Genomic DNA, 24739 nt, shown 5'->3' with positions numbered 1-24739 from the left:
ACCGGCTCGCGGCGGTTCACAACATTTTAATACAATACAATATATTAATCATTAAAATTCCCCATTAAAACCCCATTAAAACAATGACTAAGTCACAATGATGGCGATTAAAACTATTCCCGTACAGGCCCACTGGATGAGCAGAAGGGAACGGAGGATAATTGGGCATAGGATGGAACACTCTGGGGAACCAGGTCAGTTTAGTACTGGTCTCCCCCCTCCGGGGAGAGGGGTCCGATCTTAGCCCCGGGCCATCACCCGGCCTTAGACAAATGCCTGGCGGAAGAGCTCCGTTTTGCAGGCTCTGCGGAACTCAGAGAGCTCCGACAGGGCCCGCAGCTCTTCAGGGAGCTCATTCCACCAGGTAGGGGCCAGGACCGAAAAGGCCCTGGCCCTTGTCGAGGCCAGGCGTGCCTCCCGGGGTCCTGGGATCATCAGCAGATTCTTACCCGCAGAGCGAAGTGCCCTGCGGGGGGCATAAGGAGATAGGCGGTCCCTCAAGTATGCAGGACCCAAGCCGCGTATAGTCTTAAAGGTTAGTACCAAAACCTTGAACCTGATCCGGAAACAAACTGGCAACCAGTGCAGCTGCTTCAGCAGAGGCTGAACATGGGACCTCCAAGATGATTTAGTGAGGACCCGTGCAGCTGCATTCTGTACCAGCTGTAACTTCCGGGTTAGAGACAAGGGTAGGCCCGCGTAGAGCGAGTTACAGAAGTCTAATCTAGAAGTAACCGTTGCATGGATCACATACCAAACAGTATAAGCAAGGAGATGAATTCCCTCCCCAAGAAGTTTGCAATCTAAATTTTGATGGGGGAAGACTGAGGAAGCAGGAAAATGGAAGGGCGCTCCGGAGAGGCCGTCCTGTTTACTGCTTAAAATCTGGAGCGTAAAGCATTGCTTGGTCTGGCAAGGATCCCGACCTCTCTTCTGCAGACCTCAGCGCTGCGGAGAGAGGGGCTTTCATGCTGTTCAGGAAGAGCATTTGGCGGGAGCTGGTGGTTAAACCAGACAATACGAGCCCGGAGGCCACCTTCCGCCTGAGTGGCTGAGATCCCTCTTAAAAACTGAAGTATGCACGTAATTGAGGATTGAATGCTGACGTGATGGACTGTTTAAGCACACAGGCATTGAAAGTCCATGCAGCAATTATTGGCTATCTAAAAAGGATGAGGAAATGCCAAACTCTGGTTCCGCAGAATCAGATATATTGTAATGTTTCAGAAACGTTTGCAGAACATTTATAGGTGGGCCTTGTACCTCGTTTTTTAAAAATTAATTATTTATTATTTATTAAATTTCTATCCCGCCGCTTCCGGCCCAGCTGGCTCGCGGCAGCTCATGGCCATAAAAACCAGTACAATTAATAAAACAATCCCAGTGAAAACATCAATTTATAGTAACAAGACGTCATTGGTTGCTTAACTAATAAAGTACGTCAAAGTCTCCAATATCATCCTGGTTTTTGTAATGGGGAGTTGCTCTTATATCCCACTGTTCTCCCCAGTGGGGACTCCGCTCGCTTTGTTCAAGCCCCCCCCCTCTGTTTTATTCTCTCACAACAACCCTGTGAGGGAGGTTAGGTTGAGTGTTTGTCAGTGGCTCAAGGTTACCCAGCACAGCACTGGGTGCCAACCTCCTGGTGGGACCTGGAGATCCCTTGAAAGTTCAGCCTCCTCTTCTCCAGGATGAACATTCCCAAATCCCTCAGCTTTTCCTCACAGGGCTTGGTCCCCAGGCCCTGGATCATCCTCATCGCTCTCCTCTGCTCACTCCTCTGCTCCTCTGCTCTCCTCCTTTTTGAAGTCTGCATACAGGACTCCAGGTGCGGTCAGGCCAATGAGGTATACAGCAGGACTATGAAATCTTGTGATTTTAGAGATGCCTCTGTCGATTTAGCCCAAGCGCCCTTGATTTTGCACGACCCCATCCCCACTGGATATTGTAGCTGGCTGGGGCGTAGGAAGCTGGTGACTAACCAGCTGGGCTTCCTCTGAGGCAACATTTTTGAAGGGTTGTGATGCTGCTCAGGTAACTCATCGTGTCATGTGGTGTGTCTTTTGTTTCCAGATAGTGAGCGAGGCTGGTCCCAGCACCACCAGCAGGATCGCAGTTCCCGATGGTGGTCTACCACAGAATCAAACGGCGCAGAATCAGTGTTGGGGCAAGGTGAGAAACGTCAAACTCCCGTCTCCCCCCCCCCCCACCTGGGAAGACAAAATGCATCCCCTGGAGGTTTTGGAAACAGCCTTTTTGTCAGGCCTTCCCCTCAGCCCTATTGCTTCTGCGGGAAATGCAGGAGGGATGAGAATTTGAGGATGAGGGATCTGGGAGAGTCAGGTTCAGACCCCTTCTCGTTCTCCTGAGCCAGGACCCTGTCATCTGGGTCACCTTGGCTGGTTGACCAACCTGGCCTACCTCACAGGATTGTCGTTTGTGGAGATGGTGCGGTCTAGGGCGGAGCCTAATACACCTCCTCAAGCTCCTCAGAAGTAGGATGGGGGAAGAGACAGAAAGAATGAGAGACTTCTTGTAATAATGATTAATAATAATAATTTATTAATATCGTGCCCTTCCAGTGCTCCGGGGGGTTACAGACGTAAAAACATATACAACATTAAAACATCCCAGTCCATGCTGGGTGTGTGTGCTGAACAACTACCTAATTTACTCGCAAGGAAGATTAATATGATCTATACAGAAGTGCTATATATACAAATAGTAACTAATTTGTATGGAAATGTTCATCAGCCCCCTCTTTTATGGTATCCCTTGGGAAAAAAACCTAGTCTTGTGTATGATTAAATATATATATGGTTGTTTGTTTTTTTTTTGGGTGGATTCCTCAGTAAACCGATTGCTTTCCCTGCTAGGACACGATTGCTTTTGTTTGTATCCTGGCTCAAAAATAATATCATTCATTAGGTCTGCTTTTATAAAGCCTGCATCTCCAGTGCCTGGAAAAACACAGCCCGGCCTGAGAAAGGGATTTATCCCGGATCTGGCCCTCATAATATACGAGTTTGGCACCTCTGCTCCATGGGGCAGTTCACAATGCCAAGCAGGGTCCAGGGAGCCATTGTGGTGGGTGTGCATTTGAGGGTCTGAGTGTCACACCCATGCAGACGTGAGTGTGCATTCGTTTTGCCCTGCGTCTCCTCTCTGTCATCCATCTAACTTGTTTTATATATGTTGTAATGGGGGAAATTTGACACCAGCAATGAAAATGATCCATGGAAGAATTTCACCTGGCAGAAAGCATGAAAAAGAAGGGGAAATTTTTTTTTTTTTAAAGAGAGCAATGAGAAGTAAGAAAGGATTTGAAGCAATTTCATGGGAGGAAAATGAATGATGTGGTGTCCCCTGTCTCCCCCCCCCCCTCCGTTCCTGAACTTAGAGTGGAGCATTAAAGACCCAATTTGCACTAAGATATATTGAATTCCGGTTTCTGCTGAGGCTGTACCTTTCTGGTGACCGTTCCGTGTTAGTTCCGTTTCAGAGGGTGGCCGTGTTGGCTTGTGGTAGAAAAGCCAGACTTGGCTCCAGTAACACCTTAAAGTCTCCTGGGAAAGCTGAGGGCCCTGACAGGCTGGCTTCGCAGGGCCTGCAAGACGGAGCTCTTCCGCCAGGTGTTTGCTTGGGGCCAGGTTGCAAAAGATGTGCAACCCCTCCTTCCATGTTTCAACATAGGATGTCTGCCCTGGATGTATGGCAGACGTGTTTGTGTGTGTGTGTAGGCTTCCCATGGGGTGGGGAGGGAATAAAAATGGGGATGGCTTTAATATTTTTGCTTAATTATTACTGTATTCTGTTGGGAGGGCGGAAAAAGCCATGTACGCTGCTGTTCTCCTGAGCTCCTTGTGTGTGAAGGGCAGGGTTAAAATACACAAGACGCTCAGTGTTTACTTCCTGCCTTTCCTCATTCTCCCCTCCATTTTATCATGGCAACAACCCTGCGAGGTAGCTTAGCCTGGCAGGGTGTGACTTCTCGAATCTGTTGCCCCAGAATCAAAGTCACCCATGAAGCGTGTGCAGCAGGGCAGGATTTCAATCTGCCTCTCCTGGATCATGGATTTATGGCCTGGGTTAGCTGGATCTCATCAGATCTCAGATGCTGAGCAGGGTCAGCCCTGATTAGAACTTGGAGATAATGCTGGAGCCATAGAGCTGGAAAGGGCCAGACAGGCCATCTTATCCAACCCCCTGCTCCATGCAGGATCAGCCTGCCCTGAAGCCTCCAGGATAAGGTGCTGTCCAGCTGCTGCTTGAAGACTGCCAGTGAGGCGGAGCTCACCACCTCCTTAGGCAGCTGATTCCATTGCTGAACTACGCTGACTGCGAAATTGACCCCCTCCATGTAGTTTAAACCCATTACTGTGGGTCCTATTCTCTGGTGCCAACAGGAAACTTTTCTCTACCCCTCCTCGGACAACCTTTCAAGAGATGTAAAACCAAAACCTAAAAAGGAACACAACCCAACCTTTACAAGTGGGAACTCAGAAGTTGAGCTGTACAATAAAGTATTATAAAAACAGTAATTATTTATTGCGGTGCACAATTTGAAAACAGAATAAAAACCACATAAAAACTATACGGAACTAACGGCACATAAGACCAAACGCGTTTCGACCCTCCTGGGTTTTCTTCAGTGGTCAGAATTATAACAATACACTCTATATACAAAGTATGAACTAATGATAAAGTGTAGCTGAGTGGGGTCTGTAGATTATGGCTCCAACCAATATGAACATTTTTGAATTTTTGGAGAACACCTCCTATGGCATATGCCTAGGCTCACCATTCTTCGCTATCATACACTCTCCGCACAGAATTATATCTCATGTGCGTTAGAAAAAAAGCTATATCTCCTGACTTTTCCTATTCCCTTGGTAGCCATTTAGTAGCTGGCAGTCATTTTATAGTTATTCCTAAGCTTTTCATAGTAGCCATTTTGTAGCAGACTCCTCCTATTCCCTTGGCAGCCATTTTGTAGCTAGCTCCTCCCCTCCTCAAGACAGCCATTTTGTAGCTGGCTCCTCCCCTCCTCAAGGCAGTCATTTTGTTGCTGACTTTTTCCTATCCCTGGCAGCCATTTTGTAGCTGGCCCCTCCCCTTTTCAAGGCAGCCATTTTGAAGCTGGCTCCTCCCATTTTCAAGGCAGCCATTTTGTAGCTGACATTTCCCTGCCCATGACAGCCATTTTGTAGCTGACCCCTCCCCTCAAGGCTGCCATTTTGTAGCTGGCTCCTCCCCTCCTCAAGGCAGCCATGTAGTAGCTGACACCTCCCCTTCTCATGCCAGCCCTTTTGTAGCTGAATTCACGACTACCCATAGCATCCAATTTTAGCTGACTCCTCCTCTCCAGATGGCAGCCATTTTGCAAATGTTGATTGGCTGATCTCACTTCCTTATTTAATGTTTAATGTTGATTGGCTATGGCTTGTGATCTCACTTCTTGATTCAGTGTTGATTGGCTGAGGCTTGTGATCTCACTTTCTGTCTCAGTATTGATTGGCTGAGGTTTGTGATCTCACTTTCTCTCCCAGTGTTGATTGGCTGAAGCTTGTGGTCTGACTTCCTGACTCACTTTTGATTGGCTGATCTCATTTCCTGATTTTGTTTTTGTTTTTTGGCTCCTCCCCTACCAATGGCAGCCATTTTGTAGCTGGCTCCCCCCTTTTCAAGGCAGCCATTTTGAACCTGGCTCCTCCACTTTTCAAGGCAGCCATTTTGTAGCAGACTTTCCTACCTATGGCAGCCATTTTGTAGCTGGCTCCTCCCCTCTTCAAGGCAGACATTTTGTAGCTGACTATTCCCTAACCTTGGCAGCCATTTTGTAGTGACTCCTCCCTTCTCCTGGCAGCCATTTTGTAGTTACTCCTAAGCTTCTCATGGCAGCCATTTTGTAGCTGGCTCCTCCTCTTTTCAAGGCAGCCATTTTGTAGCTGGCGCCACCCCTTTTCAAGGCAGCTATTTTGTAGCTGGCTCCTCCCCTTTTCAAGGCAGCCATTTTGTAGCTGGCTCCTCCCCTTTTCAAGACAGCCATTTTGAAGCTGGCTCCTCCCATATTCAAGACAGCCATTTTGTAGCTGACTATTCCCTAACTTGGCAGCCACTTTGTAGCTGGCTCCTCCCTCAACGCAGCCATTTTGTAGCTGACTGTTCCCTAACCTTGGCAGCCATTTTGTTGCTCACTCCTCCCCTTCTCCTGACAGCCATGTTTTAGCTGATTCCTCCCCTTCTCAAGGCAGACATTTTGTAGCTGGCTCCTCCCTCAAGGCAGCCATTTTGTAGCTGGCTCCCCCTTTTCAAGGCAGCCATTTTGAACCTGGCTCCTCCCATTTTCAAAGCAGCCATTTTGTAGCTGACTATTCCCTAACCATGGCAGCCATTTTTAGTGACTCCTCCCTTCTCCTGGCAGCCATTTTGTATTTACTCCTAAGCTTCTCATGGCCTCCATTTTGTAGTGGCTCCTCCCCTCCACAAGGCCACCATTTTGTTGCTGACTTTTTCCTACACCTGGCAGCCATTTTGTAGCTGGCTCCTCCCCTCCTCAAGGCAGACATTTTGTAGCTGGCTCCTTCCCTTTTTAAGGCAGCCATTTTGTAGCAGACTTTCCTACATATGGTAGCCATTTTGTAGCTGGCCCCTCCCCTTATGAAGGCAGCCATTCTGAAGCTGGCTCCTCCCATTTTCAAGGCAGCCATTTTGTAGCTCACTATTCCCTAATGTTGGCAGCCATTTTGTAGCTGACTCCTCCCCTTCTCCTGGCAGCCATTTTGTAGTTACTCATAAGCTTCTCATGGCAGCCATTTTGTAGCTGGCTCCTCCCCTCCTCAAGGCAGCCATTTTTAGCTGGCTCCTCCCCTCTTCAAGGCAGCCATTTTGTAGCTTACCTTTCCCTACACATGGCAGCCATTTTCTTGTTGGCTCTTCCCCTTCTCAAGGCAGCCATTTTGTTGCTGGCTCCTCCCATTTTCAAAAGCAGCCATTCTGTTGCTGGCCCCTCCCCTTTTCAAGGCAGCCATTTTGTAGCTGGCTCCTCCCCTTTTGAAGACAGCCATTTTGAAGATGGCTCCTCCCATTTTCAAGGCAGCCATTTTGCAGCTGACTATTCCCTAACCATGGCAGCCATATTGTAGCTGGCTCCTCCCCTCTTCAAGGCAGCCATTTTGTAGCTGACTGTTCCCTAACCTTGGCAGCCATTTTGTAGCTCACTCCTCCCCTTCTCATGGCAGCCATGTTTTAGCTGATTCCTCCCCTCCTCAAGGCAGCCATTTTGAAGCTGGCTCCTCCCATTTTCAAGGCAGCCATTTTGTAGCTGACTATTCCCTAACCATGGCAGCCATATTGTAGCTGGCTCCTCCCCTCCTCAAGGCAGCCATTTTGTAGCTGACTCCTCCCCTTCTCATGGCAGCCATTTTGCAGCTGACTCCTCCCCTCCTCAAGGCAGACATTTTGAAGTGGCTCCTCCCCTTTTCAAGGCAGCCATTTTGTAGCAGACTTTCCTACCTATGGTAGCCATTTTGTAGCTGGCTCCTCCCCTCTTCAAGGCAGCCATTTTGTAGCTGGCTCCTCCCTAAAGGCAGCCATTTTGTAGCTGGCTCCTCCCCTTTTCAAGGCAGCCATTTTGAACCTGGCTCCTCCCATTTTCAAGGCAGCCATTTTGTAGCTTACTATTCCCTAACAATGGCAGCCATTTTGTAGTGACTCCTCCCTTCTCCTGGCAGCCATCTTGTAGTTACTCCTAAGCTTCTCATGGCAGCCATTTTGTAGCTGGCTCCTCCCCTTTTCAAGGCAGCCATTTTGTACCTGGCTCCTTCCCTTTTCACGGCAGCCATTTTGTAGCTGACTATTCCCTAACCTTGGCAGCCATTTTGTAGGTCACTCCTCCCCTTCTCATGGCAGCCATGTTTTAGCTGATTCCTCCCCTCCTCAAGGCAGCCATTTTGCAGCTGACTCCTCCCTTTCTCATGGCAGCCATTTTGTAGCTGACTATTCCCTAACCATGGCAGCCATATTGTAGCTGGCTCCTCCCCTCCTCAAGGCAGCCATTTTGTAGCTGACTCCTCCCCTTCTCATGGCAGCCATTTTTGAGCTGACTCCTCCCCTTCCTATGGCAGACATTTTGTAGCAGACTCATGGCAGCCATTTTGTAACTGACTCCTCCCCTTCTCATGGCAGACATTTTGTAGCAGACTCATGGTAGCCATTTTGTAGCTGACTCCTCCCCTTCTCCTGGCAGCCATTTTGTAGTTACTCATAAGCTTCTCATGGCAGCCATTTTGTAGCTAGCTCCTCCCCTCTTCAAGGCAGCCATTTTGTAGCTTACCTTTCCCTCACATGGCAGCCATTTTCTTGTTGGCTCTTCCCCTCCTCAAGGCAGGCATTCTGTTGCTGGCTCCTCCCCTTTTCAAGGCAGCCATTTTGTAGCTGGCTCCTCCCCTTTTGAAGACAGCCATTTTGAAGGTGGCTCCTCCCATTTACAAGGAAGCCATTTTGCAGCTGACTATTCCCTAACCATGGCAGCCATATTGTAGCTGGCTCCTCCCCTCCTCAAGGCAGCCATTTTGTAGCTGACTGTTCCCTAACCTTGGAAGCCATTTTGTAGCTCACTCCTCCCCTTCTCATGGCAGCCATGTTTTAGCTGATTCCTCCCCTCCCCAAGGCAGCCATTTTGAAGCTGGCTCCTCCCATTTTCAAGGCAGCCATTTTGTAGCTGACTATTCCCTAACCATGGCAGCCATATTGTAGCTGGTTCCTCCCCTCCTCAAGGCAGCCATTTTGTAGCTGACTCCTCCCCTTCTCGTGGCAGCCATTTTGCAGCTGACTCCTCCCCTCTTCAAGGCAGACATTTTGAAGTGGCTCCTCCCCTTTTCAAGGCAGCCATTTTGTAGCAGACTTTCCTACCTATGGTAGCCATTTTGTAGCTTGCTCCTCCCATTTTCAAGGCAGCCATTTTGTAGCTTACTATTCCCTAACAATGGCAGCCATTTTGTTGTGACTCCTCACTTCTCCTGGCAGCCATCTTGTAGTTATTCCTAAGCTTCTCATGGCAGCCATTTTGTAGCTGGCTCCTCCCCTTTTCAAGGCAGCCATTTTGTACCTGGCTCCTTCCCTTTTCAAGGCAGCCATTTTGTAGCTGATTATTCCCTAACCTTGGCAGCCATTTTGTAGCTGGCTCCTCCCCTCCTCAAGGCAGCCATTTTGTAGCTGACTCCTCCCCTTCTCAGGGTAGCCATTTTGCAGCTGACTCCTCCCCTCCTCAAGGCAGACATTTTGAAGTGGCTCCTCCCCTTTTCAAGGCAGCCATTTTGTTGCAGACAATCCTACCTTTGGTAGCCATTTTGTACCTGACTCCTCCCTGATGGCAGACATTTTGTAGCTTGCTCCTCCCTCATGGCAGCCATTTTCTAGCTGGCTCCTCCCCTTTTTAAGGCAGCCATTTTGAACCTGGCTCCTCCCATTTTCAAGGCAGCCATTTTGTAGCTTATTATTCCCTAACCATGGCAGCCATTTTGTAGTGACTCCTCCCTCAAGGCAGCCATTTTGTAGCTGATTGTTCCCTAACCTTGGCAGCCATTTTTTAGCTCACTCCTCCACTTCTCATGTCAGCCATGTTTTAGCTGATTCCTCCCCTTTTCAAGGCAGCCATTTTGATGCTGGCTCCTCCCATTTTCAAGGCAGCCATTTTGTAGCTGACTATTCCCTAACCATGGCAGCCATATTGTAGCTGGCTCCTCCCCTCCTCAAGGCAGCCATTTTGTAGCTGACTCCTCCCCTTCTCATGGCAGCCATTTTGCAGCTGACTCCTCCCCTCTTCAAGGCAGACATTTTGAAGTGGCTCCTCCCCTTTTCCAGGCAGCCATTTTGTAGCAGACTTTCCTACCTATGGTAGCCATTTTGTAGCTGGCTCCTTCCCTTTTCAAGGCAGCCATTTTATAGCTGACTATTCCCTAACCTTGGCAGCCATTTTGTAGCTTGCTCCTCCCTCAAGGCAGCCATTTTGTAACTGACTGTTCCCTAACCTTGGCAGCCATTTTGTAGCTGGCTCCTCCCCTCCTCAAGGCAGCCATTTTGTAGCTGACTCCTCCCCTTCTCATGGCAGCCATTTTGCAGCTGACTCCTCCCCTCTTCAAGGCAGACATTTTGAAGTGGCTCCTCCCCTTTTCAAGGCAGCCATTTTGTAGCAGACTTTCCTACCTATGGTAGCCATTTTGTAGCTGGCTCCTCCCCTCTTCAAGGCAGCCATTTTGTAGCTGGCTCCTCCCTAAAGGCAGCCATTTTGTAGTGACTCCTCCCTTCTCCTGGCAGCCATCTTGTAGTTACTCCTAAGCTTCTCATGGCAGCCATTTTGTAGCTGGCTCCTCCCCTTTTCAAGGCAGCCATTTTGTACCTAGCTCCTTCCCTTTTCAAGGCAGCCATTTTGTAGCTGACTATTCCCTAACCTTGGCAGCCATTTTGTAGCTGGCTCCTCTCCTCCTCAAGGCAGCCATTTTGTAGCTGACTCCTCCCCTTCTCATGGTAGCCATTTTGCAGCTGACTCCTCCCCTCCTCAAGGCAGACATTTTGAAGTGGCTCCTTCCCTTTTCAAGGCAGCCATTTTGTAGCAGACAATCCTACCTTTGGCAGCCATTTTGTAGCTTGCTCCTCCCTCAAGGCAGCCATTTTGTAGCTGACTGTTCCCTAACCTTGGCAGCCATTTTGTAGCTCACTCCTCCCCTTCTCATGGCAGCCATGTTTTAGCTGATTCCTCCCCTTTTCAAGGCAGCCATTTTGAAGCTGGCTCCTCCCATTTTCAAGGCAGCCATTTTGTAGCTGACTATTCCCTAACTATGGCAGCCATATTGTAGCTGGCTCCTCCCCTCCTCAAGGCAGCCATTTTGTAGCTGACTCCTCCCCTTCTCATGGCAGCCATTTTGCAGCTGACTCCTCCCCACTTCAAGGCAGACATTTTGAAGTGGCTCCTCCCCTTTTCAAGGCAGCCATTTTGTAGCAGACAATCCTACCTTTGGCAGCCATTTTGTACCTGACTCCTCCCTGATGGCAGACATTTTGTAGCTTGCTCCTCCCTCATGGCAGCCATTTTCTAGCTGGCTCCTCCCCCTTTTAAGGCAGCCATTTTGAACCTGGCTCCTCCCATTTTCAAGGGAGCCATTTTGTAGCTGATTGTTCCCTAACCTTGGCAGCCATTTTGTAGCTCACTCCTCCCCTTCTCATGTCAGCCATGTTTTAGCTGATCACTCCCTTCTCCTGGCAGCCATTTTGTATTTACTCCTAAGCTTCTCATGGCCTCCATTTTGTAGCTGGCTCCTCCCCTCCTCAAGGCCACCATTTTGTAGCTGACTATTCCCTAACCATGGCAGCCATTTTTAGTGACTCCTCCCTTCTCCTGGCAGCCATTTTGTATTTACTCCTAAGCTTCTCATGGCCTCCATTTTGTAGCTGGCTCCTCCCCTCCTCAAGGCCACCATTTTGTTGCTGACTTTTTCCTACACCTGGCAGCCATTTTGTAGCTAGCTCCTCCCCTCCTCAAGGCAGACATTTTGTAGCTGGCTCCTTCCCTTTTTAAGGCAGCCATTTTGTAGCAGACTTTCCTACATATGGCAACCATTTTGTAGCTGGCACCTCCCCTTATGAAGGCAGCCATTTTGAAGCTGGCTCCTCCCATTTTCAAGGCAGCCATTTTGTAGCTGACTATTCCCTAACCATGGCAGCCATATTGTAGCTGGCTCCTCCCCTCCTCAAGGCAGCCATTTTGTAGCTGACTCCTCCCCTTCTCATGGCAGCCATTTTGCAGCTGACTCCTCCCCTCTTCAAGGCAGACATTTTGAAGTGGCTCCTCCCCTTTTCAAGGCAGCCATTTTGTAGCAGACTTTCCTATCTATGGTAGCCATTTTGTAGCTGGCTTCTCCCCTCTTGAAGGCAGCCATTCTGTAGCTGGCTCCTCCCTCATGGCAGCCATTTTTAGCTGGCTCCTCCCCTTTACAAGGCAGCCATTTTGAACCTGGCTCCTCCCATTTTCAAGGCAGCCATTTTGTAGCTTACTATTCCCTAACAATGGCAGCCATTTTGTAGCTTATTATTCCCTAACCATGGCAGCCATTTTGTAGTGACTCCTCCCCTTCTCATGGTAGCCATTTTGCAGCTGACTCCTCCCCTCCTCAAGGCAGACATTTTGAAGTGGCTCCTCCCCTTTTCAAGGCAGCCATTTTGTAGCAGACAATCCTACCTTTGGCAGCCATTTTGTAGCTTGCTCCTCCCTCAAGGCAGCCATTTTGTAGCTGACTGTTCCCTAACCTTGGCAGCCATTTTGTAGCTCACTCCTCCCCTTCTCATGGCAGCCATGTTTTAGCTGATTCCTCCCCTTTTCAAGGCAGCCATTTTGAAGCTGGCTCCTCCCATTTTCAAGGCAGCCATTTTGTAGCTGACTATTCCCTAACTATGGCAGCCATATTGTAGCTGGCTCCTCCCCTCCTCAAGGCAGCCATTTTGTAGCTGACTCCTCCCCTTCTCGTGGCAGCCATTTTGCAGCTGACTCCTCCCCTCTTCAAGGCAGACATTTTGTAGCAGACAATCCTACCTTTGGCAGCCATTTTGTACCTGACTCCTCCCTGATGGCAGACATTTTGTAGCTTGCTCCTCCCTCATGGCAGCCATTTTCTAGCTGGCTCCTCCCACTTTTAAGGCAGCCATTTTGAACCTGGCTCCTCCCATTTTCAAGGGAGCCATTTTGTAGCTTACTATTCCCTAACAATGGGAGCCATTTTGTAGTGACTCCTCCCTTCTCCTGGCAGCCATCTTGTAGTTACTCCTAAGCTTCTCATGGCAGCCATTTTGTAGCTGGCTCCTCCCCTTTTCAAGGCAGCCATTTTGTACCTAGCTCCTTCCCTTTTCAAGGCAGCCATTTTGTAGCTGACTATTCCCTAACCTTGGCAGCCATTTTGTAGCTGGCTCCTCTCCTCCTCAAGGCAGCCATTTTGTAGCTGACTCCTCCCCTTCTCATGGTAGCCATTTTGCAGCTGACTCCTCCCCTCCTCAAGGCAGACATTTTGAAGTGGCTCCTCCCCTTTTCAAGGCAGCCATTTTGTAGCAGACAATCCTACCTTTGGCAGCCATTTTGTAGCTTGCTCCTCCCTCAAGGCAGCCATTTTGTAGCTGACTGTTCCCTAACCTTGGCAGCCATTTTGTAGCTCACTCCTCCCCTTCTCATGGCAGCCATGTTTTAGCTGATTCCTCCCCTTTTCAAGGCAGCCATTTTGAAGCTGGCTCCTCCCATTTTCAAGGCAGCCATTTTGTAGCTGACTATTCCCTAACTATGGCAGCCATATTGTAGCTGGCTCCTCCCCTCCTCAAGGCAGCCATTTTGTAGCTGACTCCTCCCCTTCTCATGGCAGCCATTTTGCAGCTGACTCCTCCCCTCTTCAAGGCAGACATTTTGAAGTGGCTCCTCCCCTTTTCAAGGCAGCCATTTTGTAGCAGACAATCCTACCTTTGGCAGCCATTTTGTACCTGACTCCTCCCTGATGGCAGACATTTTGTAGCTTGCTCCTCCCTCATGGCAGCCATTTTCTAGCTGGCTCCTCCCCTTTTAAGGCAGCCATTTTGAACCTGGCTCCTCCCATTTTCAAGGGAGCCATTTTGTAGCTGATTGTTCCCTAACCTTGGCAGCCATTTTGTAGCTCACTCCTCCCCTTCTCATGTCAGCCATGTTTTAGCTGATCACTCCCTTCTCCTGGAAGCCATTTTGTATTTACTCCTAAGCTTCTCATGGCCTCCATTTTGTAGCTGGCTCCTCCCCTCCTCAAGGCCACCATTTTGTAGCTGACTATTCCCTAACCATGGCAGCCATTTTTAGTGACTCCTCCCTTCTCCTGGCAGCCATTTTGTATTTACTCCTAAGCTTCTCATGGCCTCCATTTTGTAGCTGGCTCCTCCCCTCCTCAAGGCCACCATTTTGTTGCTGACTTTTTCCTACAGCTGGCAGCCATTTTGTAGCTAGCTCCTCCCCTCCTCAAGGCAGACATTTTGTAGCTGGCTCCTTCCCTTTTTAAGGCAGCCATTTTGTAGCAGACTTTCCTACATATGGCAACCATTTTGTAGCTGGCACCTCCCCTTATGAAGGCAGCCATTTTGAAGCTGGCTCCTCCCATTTTCAAGGCAGCCATTTTGTAGCTGACTATTCCCTAACCATGGCAGCCATATTGTAGCTGGCTCCTCCCCTCCTCAAGGCAGCCATTTTGTAGCTGACTCCTCCCCTTCTCATGGCAGCCATTTTGCAGCTGACTCCTCCCCTCTTCAAGGCAGACATTTTGAAGTGGCTCCTCCCCTTTTCAAGGCAGCCATTTTGTAGCAGACTTTCCTACCTATGGTAGCCATTTTAAAGCTGGCTCCTCCCCTTTAAAAGGCAGCCATTTTGTAGCAGACTTTCCTACCTATGTCAGCCATTTTGTAGCTGACTCCTCCCCTCTTCAAGGCAGCCATTTTGTAGCTGGCTCCTCCCCTTTTCAAGGCAGCCATTTTGAAGCTGGTTCCTCCCATTTTCAAGGCAGCCATTTTGTAGCTGACTATTCCCTAACCATGGCAGCCATTTTGTAGTGACTCCTCCCTTCTCCTGGCAGCCATTTTGTAGTTACTCCTAAGCTTCTCATGGCAGCCATTTTGTAGCTGGCTCCTCCCCTCCTCAAGGCAGACATTTTGAAGCTGGCTCCTTCCCTTTTTAAGGCAGCCATTTTGTAGCAGACTTTCCTACCTATGGCAGCCATTTTGTAGCTGTCTCCTCCCTTCCTCAAGGCATCCATTTTGTAGCTGGCTCCTCCCCTTATAAAGGCAGCCATTTTGAAGCTGGTTCCTCCCATTTTCAAGGCAGCCATTTTGTAGCTCACTATTCCCTAAATTTTGCAGCCATTTTGTAGTGACTCCTCCCTTCTCCTGGCAGCCATTTTGTAGTTATTTATAAGCTTCTCATGGCAGCCATTTTGTAGCTGAATCCTCTACTCCTCAAAGGAACCATTTTTTTGCTGACTTTCCTACCAATGGCAGCCATTTTGTAGCTGAATTCTTGCCTTCTTGTGGCAGCCATTTTGTAGCTGACTCCTCCCCTAATGAAGGCAGCCATTTTGTAGCTGGCTCCTCCATTCCTCAAGGTAGCCATTTTGAAGCTGGCTCCTCCCCTTTTCAAGGCAGCCATTTTGTAGCTGACTCCTCTCATCCTCAAGGCAACCATTTTGTTGCTGACTTTTTCCTACCCCTGGCAGCCATTTTAAAGCTGGCTCCTCCCCTTTAAAAGGCAGCCATTTTGGAACAGACTTTCCTTCCTATGTCAGCCATTTTGTAGCTGGCTCCTCCCCTCTTCAAGGCAGCCATTTTGTAGCTGGCTCCTCCCCTTTTCAAGGCAGCCATTTTGAAGCTGGTTCCTCCCATTTTCAAGGCAGCCATTTTGTAGCTGACTATTCCCTAACCATGGCAGCCATTTTGTAGTGACTCCTCCCTTCTCCTGGCAGCCATTTTGTAGTTACTCCTAAGCTTCTCATGGCAGCCATTTTGTAGCTGGCTCCTCCCCTCCTCAAGGCAGCCATTTTGAAGTTGACCTTTCCCTACCCATGGCAGCCATTTTGTTGTTGGCTTTTCCCCTCCGCGAGGCAGCCATTTTGTTGTTGGATCTTCCCCTCCTCAAGGCAGCCATTTTGTTGCTGGCTCCTCCTTTCCTCAAGGCAGCCATTTTGTAGCTAGCTCCTCCCCTTTTCAAGGCAGCCATTTTGTAGCTGACTGTTCCCTAACCATGACAGCCATGTAGTAGCTGACTCCTCCTATTCTCTTGGCAGCCGTTTTGTATCTTGTTTCTCCCTTACTCATGTCAGCCATTTTGTAGCTGGCTCCTCCCCTCTTCAAGGCAGCCATTTTGTAGCTGGCTCCTCCCCTTTTCAAGGCAGCCATTTTGAAGCTGGTTCCTCCCATTTTCAAGGCAGCCATTTTGTAGCTGGCTCCTCCCCTCCTCAAGGCAACCATTTTGTTGCTGACTTTTTCCTACACCTGGCAGCCATTTTGTAGCTGGCTCCTCCCCTCCTCAAGGCAGACATTTTGAAGCTGGCTCCTTCCCTTTTTAAGGCAGCCATTTTGTAGCAGACCTTCCTACCTATGGCAGCCATTTTGTAGCTGACTCCTCCCTTCCTCAAGGCAGCCATTTTGTAGCTGGCTCCTTCCCTTATAAAGGCAGCCATTTTGAAGCTGGTTCCTCCCATTTTCAAGGCAGCTATTTTGTAGCTCACTATTCCCTAAATTTGGCAGCCATTTTGTAGTGACTCCTGCCTTCTCCTGGCAGCCATTTTGTAGTTTCTCCTAAGCATCTCATGGCAGCCTTTTTGTAGCTGACATTCCTACCAATGGCAGCCATTTTGTAGCTGGTTCCTCCCTTCCTCAAGGCAGCCATTTTGTAGCTGGATATTCCCCATTTCAAGGCAGCCATTTTGAAGCTGGCTCCTCCCTTTTTCAAGGTAGCCATTTTGTAGCTGATTATTCCCTAACCATGTCAGCCATTTTGTAGCTGACTCCTCTCCTCCTCAAGGCAACCATTTTGTTGCTGGCTTTTTCCTACCCCTGGCAGCCATTTTGTAGCTGGCTCCTCCCCTCCTCAAGGCAGACATTTTAAAGCTGGCTCCTCCTTTTTTTAAGGCAGCCATTTTGTAGCAGACCTTCCTACCTTTGGTAGCCATTTTGTAGCTGGCTCCTCCCCTTTTCAAGGCAGCCATTTTGAACCTGGCTCCTCCCATTTTCAAGGCAGCCATTTTGTAGCTGACTATTCCCTAACCATGGCAGCCATTTTGTAGTGACTCCTCCCTTATCCTGGCAGCCATTTTGTAGTTGGCTCCTCCCCTCCTCAAGGCAGCCATTATGTTGCTGGATTTTTTCTATCCCTCGAAGCCATTTTGTTGCTGACTCCTCCCCTTTTCATGGCAGCCATTTCATAGTTGACTTCTCCCCTTCTCATGGTAGCACTCTCAGCACAGAATTATATGACAGCGAATAGTGGTGAGCCTAGGCAATTGCCATAGGTTGGGGACTCCAAAAAGTCAAAAAATTACATATTTGGTTGGAGCTATAACGTACGAACCCCACTCAGCTACACTTTATAATTAGTTCAGGCTTTGTATATAGAGTGTATTGTTATAATTCTGAACACTGAAGAAGACCCAGTAAGGTCGAAACGCATTTGGTCTTATGTGCAGTTAGTTCTGTATAGTTTTTATGTAGTTTTTATTCTGTTTTTAAATTGTGCACCACAATAAATAATTCCTGTTTTTTATAATATTTTATTGTACAGCTCAACGTCTGAGTTCCCAACCTTTCAAGAGAGCCACCCTGTCCCCTCCCAACTTCCTCTTCTCCAGGCTGAACATTCCCAAGTCCCTCAGCCTTTCCTCACAGGCCCCGGATCCTCCTTGCCACTCTGCTCTGTACCTTCTCCATTTTGTCCACGTCCATTTGGATGGGAGACCCCAAAGGAAGTCGAGGGTTGGTACACAGAGACAGGCAATCACAAAACACCTCCGTTCCTTCCTGACCTTGAAAACCCCATGAAGGGTCCCCATAAGTATTCTGTGACTTGCCAGCATTTTCCACCTAAACCCCCCAGAGATTAAAAGAGGAAGTTTAAGAATCCCAGTTCTCAGCATCAAAGCCTCAACACCGCCCTCTTCCCGAATGATAGCCCAGCATTCTAACTCCACCACAACTCTTCTGGAGAGTCAAGGGATTGGCTTAAAGATCATGGATCAAATGCAATGGCTGCAAAGAATCCGCTACAGTTTTTTTGCTCTGTGAGTGGCACAAAATGAGGTCTGGCATATGATGATGATGAAGATGATGATAAAGAAGAAGATGAAGAACAAGAACAACAAGAACAACAACAGTTGGTTCTTACATGCTATTTTTTTCTACCCGAAGGAATATCAAAGTGGCTTACAGTCGCCTTCCCTTTCCTCTCCCCACAACAGACACCCTGTGAGGGAGGTGAAGCTGAGAGAGCCTTGAGATTACTGAAGAAGAAGAAGAGTTGGTTCTTATATGCTGCTTTTCCCTACCTGAAGGAGGCTCAAAGTGGCCTTCCCTTTCCTCTCCCCACAACAGACACCCTGTGAGGTGGGTGAGGCTGAGAAAGCCCTGATATTCCTGCTCAGTCAGAACAGTTTTATCAGTGCCGTGGCGAGCCCAAGGTCACCCAACTGGCTGCATGTGGGGGAGTGCAGAATCGAACCCTGCATGCCAGATTAGAAGTCCGCACTCCTAACCACTGCACCAATCTAGCCAATACTGTTTTCCACATGGTTTAAAACCATTACTGCGCGTCCTTTCCTCTGCTGCCAACAGGAACCTTTCCCTGCCCTCCTCCAAGTGACCACCTTTCAAATACTTCAAGAGAGCCATCCTGTCCCCTCTCAGGTTTCACCATCCTGGTTATGGATGCTCTTTGGAGGTTCCTCTCCCCTCAGCGTTTTGCAGACGCAAACAAGAGGGTCCCTAGGTCGGATCTTGCCCATCCGTTTTACGCTTTTTACTAGCATGCCGGGTAAGCCCCATGGAGGGTCATGCGTGAGATGAAATAAGGCTGATTGGTTTCACAAACCGGGTTTGGGATACGTAAAGAAGTGGACTTGGTTTACAGCTGTCTCTGGCAGCAACCTCAAGGCCGTGGAGATGCTTTTATCCCTTCCCTGCTGGCGGGGAAGAAAAAGGGGAGCTCTGTTTTCTGCAGGAATCTGTTCTGCAAAATTATTGTCGTCTTGCTGGAGTCAGGAGCCCATTTCTATGCAAATGAGATCGTTGCTATCAGTTGGTGCCAGTTCCTTATCAATTCACAAAGGACATAAAAAAAAGAAGGAGGAAAAAAAAAAGAGCTGAATTACCATTTTCATCCAAGCCTCTCCAAACTCTAATAAGAGCCGGTAAGAGAATTAAACATCCCTTCCGCTCTTGTGCCATTCGTGGACGAGACGCAGAAGCCGTCTGGAGGAAAACAAGATGGTGGCATTAACGAGAACCAAGCAAGGCAGGCATGTTCTCAGCCTCTGCGCGGCTGCTGCCGTGTGGACTGTCATGGCAGGCAACAGAATGATGGTTTTTGTGTGTCATTAGAGCAGAATGGACCAAGCCCTGTGAGGAAAGGCTGAGGGACCTGGGAATGTTCAGCCTGGAGAAGAGGAGGTTGAGAGGGGACAGGGTGGCTCTCTTTAAGTATTTGAAAGGTTGTCCCTTGGAGGAGGGCAGAGAGAGGTTCCTGTTGGCAGCAGAGGAGAGCATCCAAAATAATGGGTTTAAACAATATGTAGACCGATACCAGCTGGATATTGAGGGGGGGGGAGGGATTTCACAGTCCTAGTTCAGCAGTGGGATGGGCTGCCAAAGGATGTGGGGAGCTCCCCCTCACTGGCGGTCTTCAAGCAGTGGCTGGGCAGAGATATATCCTGGATGTTTTAGGTTGATCCTGCGTTGAGCAGGGGGTTGGACTAGGTGGCCTCTATGGCCCCTTCTAACTCTACGATTCTATGATTAGAGGTTGTTTCCTGGAATTCGTTGGGAGCGGCTGGAATCAGAATTAAAATGCATGAACTACAGTAGTAACGGAAGGCTAGGGTTTCTGAGTGTGTGCAGAGTGCATTCCCCCCGTATTAGTAAATAATCACATACGTTCTAAGGTGCCTTTCAGGGCGGTAAACAGTTTTTACATGCCCAGAACCTGTTCATGGAACCGACTGGCCTGACTTCATCTCCAGGGTCAAGAGGTTGGAAATAGCTGAGCCACAGACACCAGAGAGTAAAAAATTAAGCTGTCACGTCAATTGAGAACACGACGTGCCTATTTAGGCAGAATGCTTTGGTGGAAAAAAAAATGCAAAGGCTTACCAGAGGCATTCACAGATTAAGGAAAACCTAATTGTCTTGCCCTCGGGCATCTCCGATTTCTGCAATAAATAAATAAAATAAATAAATAACAAGGGCTCCCCCAAGATTAATGTTTTGACATGTCAGTCACAGACACAGGCACTAGAGGGCGCCGAAGGGCAGTAGATTTCCTTGACGCTGTTTGTCCCTCTTTCTGGAAAGGTGATAAAGAACAGAAAAAGGAACCCCATAGAATAAAAGGGATTGGGGCCGGGGCTCACATGGGCATGAGGGGGAATTTCAAGAGCTACGATTTCTCACCCCTCAGTGGCTCTTTGACCCTTAAAGGCTGTAGGTGTCCTGCCCATCATAGCATGGACATGTTTTTTTTGTATTACTGATTTAGAGGCAATCTCGCAGATAGGGATGCCAGCCTCCAATTGGGAGCTGGTTTCCCACCAGAATTACGGGTCATCTCCTGATTAAAGAGATCGGTTCCCCTGGAGAAAATGGCGGATTTGTAGGGTAGAGTCTATACTGTTATATACACCTGAGGTCCCTCCCTGACCCTAATCCTAGCTCCACGCCCAAAATCTCCAGGACTTTCTCTACCCAGGGCTGGCAATCCTACTCAAAGGCATTGTTTCTTCCTTTAGACAAAGTGTGGCCAAACTGTGGCTCTCCAGATGTCCATGGACTACAATTCCCATGAGCCCCTGCCAGCACATCTGGAGAGCCACAGTTTGGCTACCACTGCTTTAGACACTTAATGAAAAGTGGGGTATAAAAACCAAATCTTTCATTCTTCTTCTTCTTCTTCTTCTTCTTCTTCTTCTTCTTCTTCTTCTTCTTCTTCTTCTTCTTCTTCTTCTTCTTCCTCTTCCTCTTCCTCTTCCTCTTCCTCTTCCTCTTCTGATGTCATTAACCCTTCCATCCCTCTTTAAATTGTTGCATGATTTCTTCTTCTCCTCGCGAGTGGAGTAACCACCGTGCTGCAGAAGTAACGGTGCAGAAAGCCGGAGATGTGGCTAATTTCAGTGACAGATGGAAGGTTCCAGCAGAACCTTTGTTGTTGTTGTTGTTGTTGTTGGCAACAAGCCCCAGTTGTGCTTTGGCCACCAACCAGGTTTGTTGCTAATACATCATGATTTTAAACAGCAAAAAGAGCAGCTGAGTGTAGATTCAGTACACGTGCATCCTCCAGGTTCCCACAACAGCCTTTCAGTGGAGATGGTGCAGAGCGCAGAGCTGCCCCTTTGATTCCATCTGAGTGGCTCAGCTGTAGATCATGTCATTTTTGCCAGGCTAATGGAGAGCTTGTTCCCCAAATTCTGCGGGGATTTGCAGTCCGGAAATAGCTGCAGGTTCCTTGTGGCAATTCACTTCTGCAGAGCTGCAGGGGCAGAAGTCAGAGCAGCACAGGGCAATGGGTTGCCAACTCTGGGGTGAGAGATTCCTGGAGATCTGGGGGCCATGCGGCTTAACAGGAATATGATGCCATAGAATTCACCCTCAAGCCATTTTTTTCTAGAGCAACTAGTCTGGAGATATATGGTAATTCCAGAAGGTCTCCAGGCCTCACCTGGAGGATAAGGAATGTCTAAAAACAAAGACCACGCTATCCTACAAAGCCCTTTGAAGAAAAGGAACGATGACAAATTGGCTGTGCAATAAATCCTCTTTAATAAATCAATGTTGAACCAGTCAGATTCTTCAAAATCTCAGCGCTTGAACACGCAGGATTCTCCACTTCGAAGTGGAACCTTGAGTCTACGGGATATGATAAGAAAATATTTTCATTCTGAAAGTAAGCAGTTGCAGGGAGATATTTGGATTGTAAAAATAAGTAGTGCATATTGAAAACGGGAGTGAATCCGGACCCCGTTTGAGCTGCGCTCCGAGATTTTGAAGAGTTTGACTGGTTAAACATTGATTTATTAAGGAGGCTTTATTGCACAGCCAGTCTGTCATTCCTTTTCTTCAAAGTACTCACCTGGAGGTTGGCAACCCAGACGGAGAGACTTCAGTTCTCTTCATCGTGACGTTTTCCTGACCTGAAGTAGCACTGAATCGTCGAGAAGGCCCCTCCCCTGATGAGGAAATTAATATTGCAGTCCCAATGCAGATAGGGCCCTCACCATGCTGCAGAATTGTGTTCCCACCGAGAATTTGCAATGGTTATTTCATTGCAAGTCCCTGCAGCAACCACGACTGGAGACCATGGTGGAGTGGTTCCAGTGGAATCACCTGAAACTCAGCCCTTGAAGGCAGAGATCCTCTAGCTGGGTGAGAAAGGGCCAGACCAGGAAGCCCACCCTGGACAGCGTCCAGCTTTTAGCTACTCAATCATCCAGGTGTTTGGGAGTGACCCTTGAGGCCTCCTTATCTGTGATGGCTCAGGCCATGAAAGTAGCTCAGCTGGCATTCTACCATCTTTGCCAGGCTAAGCTACTAGAACCCTACCCAGCCCCTGACCACCTGGCCACTATGATCCACGTGACGGTCACCTCTAGGTTGGATTGCTTAATTTGCTCTACGTGGGCCTTCCCATATCCCTGCTCTGGAAATTGCAATGACTCAAACACTGTGGAGGATGCATGGAACAGCGATTCTTCAGCAGTTGTGTTGGCTGCCAGTTGAATTCCGGATCAGGTGCTGGCATTAAGGCTATATGTGGTCTGGTCTCAGTATGTCTAAGGAAGCATCTGTCTTAGTTCGCCCCCTGAAGGGGGGCCAACACACAGCAGGCTGGTGATCCCAGGCCCTAAAGAAGTACATCTAGTCTTGACTAGGGCCAGGACCTTTTCGGCTTGGTGGAATGAGCTCCCAATGGAAATTAGGGCCTTGTTGGAACTCCAGCAATTCCGCAGGGCTTTTAAAATGGAGCTGTCCCGCCAAGCCTTGATTGAGGCCAGCGTTATGGCTTTTAATGGGGTCTAACCTACAGGGGTGTTTGAGGCTGATGTAATAGGGTTTTGATGTTGTTTCTGTTCTTCCTCTTTCCCGTGTCCTTTCTGGTTTCTTCTCGGGTTTGTCTTTCTCTTCTTTTGTTATTTTTAGCTCCTCCTTCGTAGATTCCTTTTGGCATTCCTCCAGCATCCTGGGCCGCTCTCTTCCGCTGCCCTTTTCTCCCGTGGTGGTGTCAGAGGTGTAGACGTTACACAGATAACAAGCCCACAGGTTCTCAAACTGCTCTTGCGGATCCCAGCAATCTCTTTGTAGCATCCCACTAAGTGCCCATACGGCGTTCCAAAAGTTTGATTTGTGAGGAGAATCAGGAGGAGACTGAAGTGCCTTTAAAATGCAGGAATGAAAAATGTGTCTGAGAAAGTGAATTAGCGGAGGGAACAAGGAGGGAACAAGGAGAGTTATCGGTAAACTGTTCTGAGGTCTATGGAAGTCTACAGAGACGGCTGAGGTGGATGGAAACAGGGTTCTCGTGTTGAGGAAAACATCCCAGCAGAGAAGCTCCTAGAAATAATTTTTTAAAAGCTCATTCTCATGCGGTTTTGAAAACAGTAGAGAGCATAGGTCCCCCCCAACCTTTTTGACAGCTGCCACAGAATTGCTGCTGCAAGTCACATGACCAGCCACAAAATGGCGGCCATGGGTGACCTTCAGTCACACAGTGAAAATCCGTTTGCTATTGGTGTTAGCTGTCACCAAACCGACTTAAAAAACAAACAAGGCCTGCACAGCCAAGCAAATCACCCGTGAAGTGGTCCCTTCTCATCTCTCACACAAACTGAGAAGAAGGTGGAATTAATGATGGTGGAATTGTCTGTTGGTGGTAGTTTAGGCAGTACCCCATTGCCCCCTGCCCTCCTCTTGCCCTCCAGGGGCTGATTAGGGTTATAAAGCATCTCCTTTGTTACTTATCAGTCTTCCTTCCTCCCTAATAGAGCATCTGTGCAATGACACATTAAACATGCATCCCCCTCCCCCACCTACGGAGACGTCATTTATATGCGTGGTATATAAATTACCCAAATAAATAAATAAATCTACAACAGTCCTAAGGAGCATTACACCTTTTTAAATTTATTTATTGCATTTTATTGCATTTTACTTTATTATATATTTATATACCACCCTCCCTGGAGGCTCAGGGTGGAATGAGCACCATACATAGGATGTAGAAACTATGCAAGAAACAATCCATAACATGCAAATAACCATAACATTAATACTACTAACTAATAATGGTATCAGTGGTAACAGTACAATAGTACAAGCAGTACAAAAAAGTCCAAGAGCAGAATGCATTGATGGATTTCTGTGAGGGAGGGAGCAGGGGCCCTGTAGATGCTGCTGGTTATGGCTGATTTCGACCAAATGCCTGGCGGAAGAGCTCCTTTCCGCAGTGGATTTAGAAGGGTGCAAATCTTGACTTCAGTGGATTTAGAAGGGTGCCAATCTGTACATGCTGTCACTGGTGCATCTTCTTGAGATCCATATGTAATCCAGATATTTCCCCCATATTATGCGTATCCTGAGGCCTCCCACGTACTTTACTCCTCTTTAGAAAATCCCCCCTTTTAGCTGTTTCTTGCTTGGGGCCGGGAAATCAGTCTGTCCAATTACTCCTGGCCCCTGTAATGGAACCTGCTGGTGTCTGTGATCTGCTCAATAGCCCCAGCTTGTTCTAAGTTGAGTGTGGGCTGTCTTGCCGTTCCGACAGCCGGCTGAGTGCTCTTGTAGCTTTTAGCCAAATTAGCGCGCGGTTTCAATTTCCATCTTCAACCCCAGCGGATGGATTTGTAATCGTATTATTTTAATAAACAGCCCGTGGCTTCCTGAGGTCAACAGAAGGAGGAAAGCGATCCGAGAAACGCGACACAACGCAGACGCAAAAACG

The 24739-nt window shown here is 48.3% G+C and overlaps 1 long non-coding RNA gene across 1 annotated transcript in view; it reads left to right on the top strand.

Annotated features, from left to right (window-relative positions):
• LOC143828005 (uncharacterized) overlaps nucleotides 1–24739 on the top strand; it is a 26945-nt gene extending 2206 nt beyond the window's left edge. The window contains exons 3-4 of the long non-coding RNA XR_013227471.1: nucleotides 2074–2172; nucleotides 24667–24739. This is a non-coding gene — a long non-coding RNA (uncharacterized LOC143828005). The remainder of the gene's footprint in view (nucleotides 1–2073; nucleotides 2173–24666) is intronic.

Source organism: Paroedura picta, chromosome 18, assembly GCF_049243985.1.
Source record: "Paroedura picta isolate Pp20150507F chromosome 18, Ppicta_v3.0, whole genome shotgun sequence".
NCBI lineage: Eukaryota > Metazoa > Chordata > Lepidosauria > Squamata > Gekkonidae > Paroedura > Paroedura picta.
Note: the sequence above shows the minus strand (reverse complement) of the source record. Positions and strands in the feature narration are given on the sequence as shown.